Consider the following 6,927-nt stretch of genomic DNA (forward strand, 5'->3'; position numbering starts at 1 on the left):
TTTGCCATTGTTGTTCTAAACCCACTGTCCGCGAAGTTGTCGTCAAGTTCCCCACACCCCCCCCCCACCCCATCCATGGTTGGTTGCGCCTGTTTCCCAGTCTGCCCTGTATGGAGATTGCACCCCGTCCAGTATCCAAACATGCATGGCTTGAGATGTATATATATCTATCTCTCTCTCTCTCTCTGCTCCCCCCTCTCGCCCTCTCTCTCTCGCCCTCCCTCTCTCTCTCGGCCTCTCTCTGTCTCTGTGCATGCCAATACATCAGCTTAATGGAGATACAAGTCAAATGCCTATATGTGTCACGGTTTCGGCCGAGGCTGCCTCTCTCCCTTGTTCGGGCAGGCTTCGGCGTTCATTGTCTCCGGAATACTAGCTGCCACCGTTGTATGTTTCATGTTCGTTTGCTTTTGTCTGTTTATTGTCACACCTGTTCTTGTTTAGCCTAATTAGTGTTCTATAAGTTTCTCGTTGTGTTTGTCTAGTGTTGTGTGTTATTGATTTTGGTCAATCGTGTGTAGGGCTTCATTTTTGTACTTTCGCTCGGTTGAGCTTCCCTCCACTGCGTTGGAGTATTACGCACCTGTTTTGTGCGCTTTTGGTTTGTTCGCCTTCGTGCGTATTTCGCCTTCGGGCAAGAGTTGTCCTATTTCCGTGTTTGGAGATTACTAAAGTCTGTTGGTCTATCCGTCGGTGTCCTGCGTTTGATTCCACCACTGCACCCATCTACATCACGCCTGACAATATGTCAGCATGAATACATATTCAAACACATATTCTCAGCTGGATAATGCTGTGGGATAGTGCCCTCTAGTTCAGGATGTGATCAATAATCCAGTCATTGCACAGTCTATTAAAGTAGGTGTATATAGAAATCAGCCACAGGGCTGTCTGCCTCACAGACATTCTGAGTACGTACCGTATGTTATTGAGAAATAGGTTCTGGGGGATCCATGCCAATTGGATGAGGAGACAAAGAAAGGAGACCAGGAAAAGAGACTAGGAAAGAAAGTCAGCTCCCATTGCTGGGACACATCACGAGACATGAACCCTGATGTCAAACGTACTCTTAGATGGCTGTTCTCTCTCCATACAAGCTGTGAGGGTCGCATGAAAGCTCAGCTGAAATGAACAGGATCAGATATGCCCCCGGTTGCCAGATTGAAGGTTGCCAGATTGACGGTTGGCAGATTGACGGTTGCCAGATTGAGATTTACAAAAAAATGCCCTGGCTCATCTATCCAGACTAGGGGGTATTTCTCCTGAGCTTCCTCCTCAGAAGTGTGCATTCACACACTTGATACAGCATAGCCTACATATCTTCATTTTCATGTCATGGGGGAGTTGGGGAATTGTGCATTTGTTGCTTAAGATGGGGTATGTTATAAGATGTGTGTTTGATGCCATTTTTTGTTATTCTGTAAATGTCTTGTTGGCACAGATACAACTTAATAGGTCATTTAGTTATTGTGTAAATGTCTGGTTAGCACAGATACAACTTAATAGTTGTATAGTAATTTTTTTGTTCCAAGATGGCCAAGTAGTGCAGTTGTGTTTTTATCGTCTGTCTGTAAATAGCCTGTAAATACCCTATTTTCGTACATTTTTCGTACATATTTCCCTATCAGACTTTTCATCCTTCTACAAGATATACTTTCCTGCAACCCGCCTCACTCAATGTGGAACGGATTCTATTATTGACTTACCTTTATCTAGAATCTAGAATCTCCAGTTGAAACTAGCTAGCCAGCTAACTAGCTACTTGCTATTTGCTATTAGCCACAGCCAGCTAGCGGTGTTTTTCACCCAGAAAAGAACATTGGATTTTTTTCCGCGGGATTAATTTTAATCACTGGACATTGATCACCGGATATTCGGCCAGTCTGCACAGCGCGTTATCGACCCAGAACATATCAGTTTTTCCGCGGAATCACTGATTCACTGGAACTTTAACTCCGGATTCATCCCTACCAGCTGGCTACAACAAAACGGACGCTGTGGTCTGGCTAATCAACCTGAGCTAGGCCCATCTCCCAGCTATCTACCTCTCTATCAACCGGACGGGACCACATAGTATTGACACGGAGCCCCGCCGATCCTACACGACTGGTCTGCCGACGAAATCGTCTGATGTGGTTACGACGTAACCACGAAGATTCCATCCATCTGCTAGCCCTGGCCCGTTAGCACACGCTTACTCACTAAACTGAACTAGCTACTGGACTAGCTACTTGCTATTAGCCACAGCCAGCTAGCAGTGTTTCACCCAGAACATTTGATTTTTTTTCCGCGGGATTAATTTTAATCACTGGACTTTGATCACCGGATATTCGGCCAGTCTGCACTGCGCGTTATCGACCCAGAACATATCAGTTTTTCCGCCGGAATCACTGGACCTTTAACTCTGGATTCTTTGCTACCAGCTAGCTACAACAAAACGGACGTAGCACACGCTAGCCGTGGCCTCTTACTCACTAGCACTTCACCACCGGACCTTATGATAACTCAGCTATACAGCTGATATCTGCTGGACTGTTCCTTTTTACGGTACTACATCCTGTTTATGTTTAGCCTCAGCCCAAACATGGTTAGTTTATTGTTGTTTCGGTTATTTCTAATTGTACTGTATCACTGTAGACCCCCCAGCCTAGCTAAACCTGCCTTAGTTAGCTCCTTCGTCCCTCCACCCATACACTCAGAGACCGATTCAATTGATGCCTCTAGAGATACTATCTCTTTCAGTGTTACCCAACGCTTAGGTTTACCTCCACTTTACTCATATCCTTCCATATCCTTGTCTGTACATAATGCCGTGAATCTTTTCTATAACACCCGGAAATCTGCCCCCTTTATTCTATGTACCCAACGCACTAGAAGACCAGTTCTTAAAGCCTTTAGCCGTATCCTTATTCTAGTCCTCCTCTGTTCCTCTGGTGATGTAGAGGCTAACCCAGGCCCTGTAGCCCCCAGTATCACTCCTACTCCCCAGGAGCTATCATTTGTTGACTTCTGTAATCGCAAAAGTCTTGGTTTCTTGCACATAAATATCAGAAGTCTACTTCCTAAGTTTGAGTTATTCACTACGTTAGCACACTCTGCCAACCCTGATGTTCTAGCAGTGTCTGAATCCTGGCTCAGGAAGGCCACCAAAAATTCTGAAATTTCCATCCCCAACTATAACATTTTCCGTCTAGATAGAACTGCCAAAGGGGGTGGAGTTGCAATCTACTGTAGAGATAGCCTGCAGAGCTCCATCATACTATCCAGGTCTGTGCCCAAACAGTTTGAGCTTCTACTTCTAAAAAATCCACCTTTCCAGAAATAAGTCTCTCACTGTTGCCGCTTGCTACAGACCCCCTCAGCCCCCAGCTGTGCCCTGGACACCATATGTGAATTGATTGCCCCCCATTTATCCTCTGAGTTTGTACTGCTTGGTGACCTAAATTGGGATATGCTTAATACCCCAGCCATCCTACAATCCAAGCTAGATGCCCTCAACCTCACGCAAATTATCAACGAACCTACCAGGTACAACCCTAAATCCTTAAACATGGGTACCCTCATAGATATCATCCTGACTAACATACCCTCTAAATACACCTCAGCTGTCTTCAACCAGGATCTCAGCGATCACTGCCTTATTGCCTGCGTCCGTACGGTCCGCGGTCAAACAACCACCCCTCATCACTGTCAAACGCTCCCTAAAAACACTTTAGCGAGGAGGCCTTCCTAATTGACCTGGCCCAGGTATCCTGGATGGATATAGATCTCATTCCGTCAGTAGAGGATGCCTGGTTGTTCCTTAAAAGTAATTTCCTCTCAATCTTAAATAAACATGCCCCATTCAAAAATACAGAACTAAGAACCGATATAGCCCCTGGTTCTCCTCAGACTTGACTGCCCTTGACCAGCACAAAAACATCCTGTGCGTACAGCATTAGCATCAAATAGCCCCCGCGATATGCAACTTTTCAGGGAAGTTAGGAACCAATATACACAAGCAGTCAGGAAAGCAAAGGCTAACTTTTTCAAACAGAAATTTGCATCCTGTAGCACTAACTCCAAAAAGTTTTGGGACACTGTAAAGTCCATGGAGAATAAGAGCACTTCCCTCCCAGCTGCCCACTGCACTGAGGCTAGGAAACACTATCACCACCGATAAATCTACAATAATCGAGAATTTCAACAAGCATTTTGCTACAGCTGGCCATGCTTTCCATCTGGCTACCACTAACCCGGCCACCAACTCTGCACCCTCTGCTGCAACTTGCCCATGCCCCCCCCGCTTCTCCTTCACACAAATTCAGACAGCTGATGTTTTGAAAGCGCTGCAAAATCTGGACCCCTACAAATCAGCCGGGCTAGACATTCTGGACCCTTTCTTCCTAAAACTAGCCGCCGAAATTGTCGCAACCCCTATTACTAGTCTGTTCAACCTCTCTTTCATAACGTCTGAGATCCCCAGAGATTGAAAGCTGCCGCGGTCATCCCCCCTCTTCAAAGGGGGTGACACTCCTAGATCCAAACTGCTACAGACCTATATCCATCCTGCCCTGCCTTTCGAAAGTATTCGAAAGCCAAGTTAATAAACAGATCATCGACCATTTCGAATACCACCGTACCTTCTCCGCTATGCAATCCGGTTTCCGAGCTGGTCACGGGTGCACTTCAGCCACGCTCAAGGTCCTAAACGATATTATAACCGCGATTGATAATAGACAGTACTGTGCAGCCGTCTTCATCGACCTGGCCAAGGCTTTCGACTCTGTCAACCACCGCATTCTTATTGGCAGACTAAATAGCCTTGGTTTCTCAAATGACTGCCTCGCCTGGTTCACCAACTACTTCTCAGATAGAGTTCAGTGTGTCAAATCGGAGGGCCTGTTGTCTGGACCTATGGCAGTCTCTATGGGGGTGCCACAGGGTTCAATTCTTGGGCCGACACTTTTCTCCGTGTATATCAATGATGTCGCTCTTGCTGCTGGTGACTCTCAGATCCACCTCTACGCAGACGACACCATTTTGTATACATCTGGCCCTTCATTGGACACTGTGTTAACAAACCTCCAAACGAGCTTCAATGCCATACAACAATCCTTCAGTAGCCTTCAACTGCTCTTAAACACTAGTAAAACTAAATGCATGCTTTTCAATCGAACGCTGCTAGCACCCGCCCACCCGACTAGAATCACCACTCTCGACGGGTCTGACCTAGAGTATGTGGACAACTACAAATACCTAGGTGTCTGGTTAGACTGTAAACTCAACTTCCAGACTCACATAAAGAACCTACTAGGCTACTCTTCAATGACTACAGATTTTTTTTTTTAAATATCAACTGATCAACATGACCTGGCCGCAGAACACTTCTCTGTGCGTTCACTATGTCGCCAGCATTACTAAAAACTCATTCTGCTGCCACACTGGTGCCTGGAATGCACAGGTACCGTTTAGCAAGGGTGGAAAGTACAGGTAGCTCTTTCTCCTGAGATCTCCACCACTTCATGGCATTTTCAGTCAAAGGCAACGCATTTTTGCTCGGTACTTTAACACCAATCCCACTGACCTCACTTGTGGGGTATGCATGGGTGTCCGAGCTGTGTGCCAGTAGTTCAAACAAACAGCTCAGTACAAATACAAGTCAAAGTGGCTCGATGCTGGTTGATGAATTTGACAATGAATGTACTAGAAAAATATGTTTTTGTCAAGCAGAGGTGACTGAATTAATGTTTAATGTTAAAGGGCGCTGTTACTTTCATTCGAAAAATGTTGCAATGCTGTGTGGATCTGCTGTGGAGGTGTTTTTCCCAGCATTGCAACCTCCCTCCTCCCTGACCCAACAGCATAATGCAAGGAGAATGGCATGTTATATAGAAATATTGATTTGGAGAATGGCGTGTTATATATGAACATTCATTTGGAAGACAATTGCCCACCCAAGGTGTTGTCGCCTAGGCCATTGCTCTGATGTTTGAGGCTCATCTAGCTAAGGGATTTCACATGTCTGTGTGTGGTTTTCACAATATGTAAGTTTTATGTCCAGAAGTCTGAAATTAATATATTTCCAGATTATGGTTGGGGGGCATATAAAGAGCAACATATGTGAAGATCAGCAGGCTCTGACGTTTTTGGGCTAAAATATAGACATCCAGAAAGGTCTCAGGACAAGGCCCAAAATGAAGCCTGGTCTTAAATTTGAGGTGCTTTTGGGTGAGAGCATTAGATCCGGTAAGGATAGAAAAACATTTCAACCACAGGAACGCTCCTAAGGTTCTCCCGATCTGTGCAAGCCTACCCATGACCATGTGGAATTAATCCTTAACAGTGAAAACAGGGTGCATTTATTCAAACAGTTGACCGTGAACTCTTTTCCATAGAAATACATTGCCTGCTGCCCTAACTTCAACTTGATGCCTATGTGGGTTTATATTGCCATATCAAACTGTCTTCTTTGTCAACCCATCAGGCCACTATAAGGATTACCTGTGTTGAGTTTAAGCTTCCTGGAGCAACCGGAAGTGGGAAGATTGACCCTAAACATGGTTTAGATGTATCCACCAGCAGATAGTGAAAACGCTACATTCAACCCTCTGTAAAAAGTTTAGTTTTTCACGGATTGACCTGAAACTCAGGATTATGTAAGAGCTTGTCCCAATGAGGATATGTGTTTAATTACAGCTTCCTGTGACAACCGGAAGTGCCTTACATTGTGGTCATAGGTGCTGTTTCGAAGGGTTAAAAAGGTCACATCCTTCCAAAATGTCACATGTGTGATTAGGCAACCCTCATGAACCCGTACATATTAGAAAACCAGGTTTTTATCCGTTTGTTTTTTTATAAAGCTAGAAAAAAATATATAAAAAAAATAAAAAATATGAAGAAAATATGCATCACTAACTGTAAGTCGCTCTGGATAAGAGTGTCTGC

Source organism: Coregonus clupeaformis, unplaced genomic scaffold (genome assembly GCF_020615455.1).
Source record: "Coregonus clupeaformis isolate EN_2021a unplaced genomic scaffold, ASM2061545v1 scaf1161, whole genome shotgun sequence".
Lineage (NCBI taxonomy): Eukaryota > Metazoa > Chordata > Actinopteri > Salmoniformes > Salmonidae > Coregonus > Coregonus clupeaformis.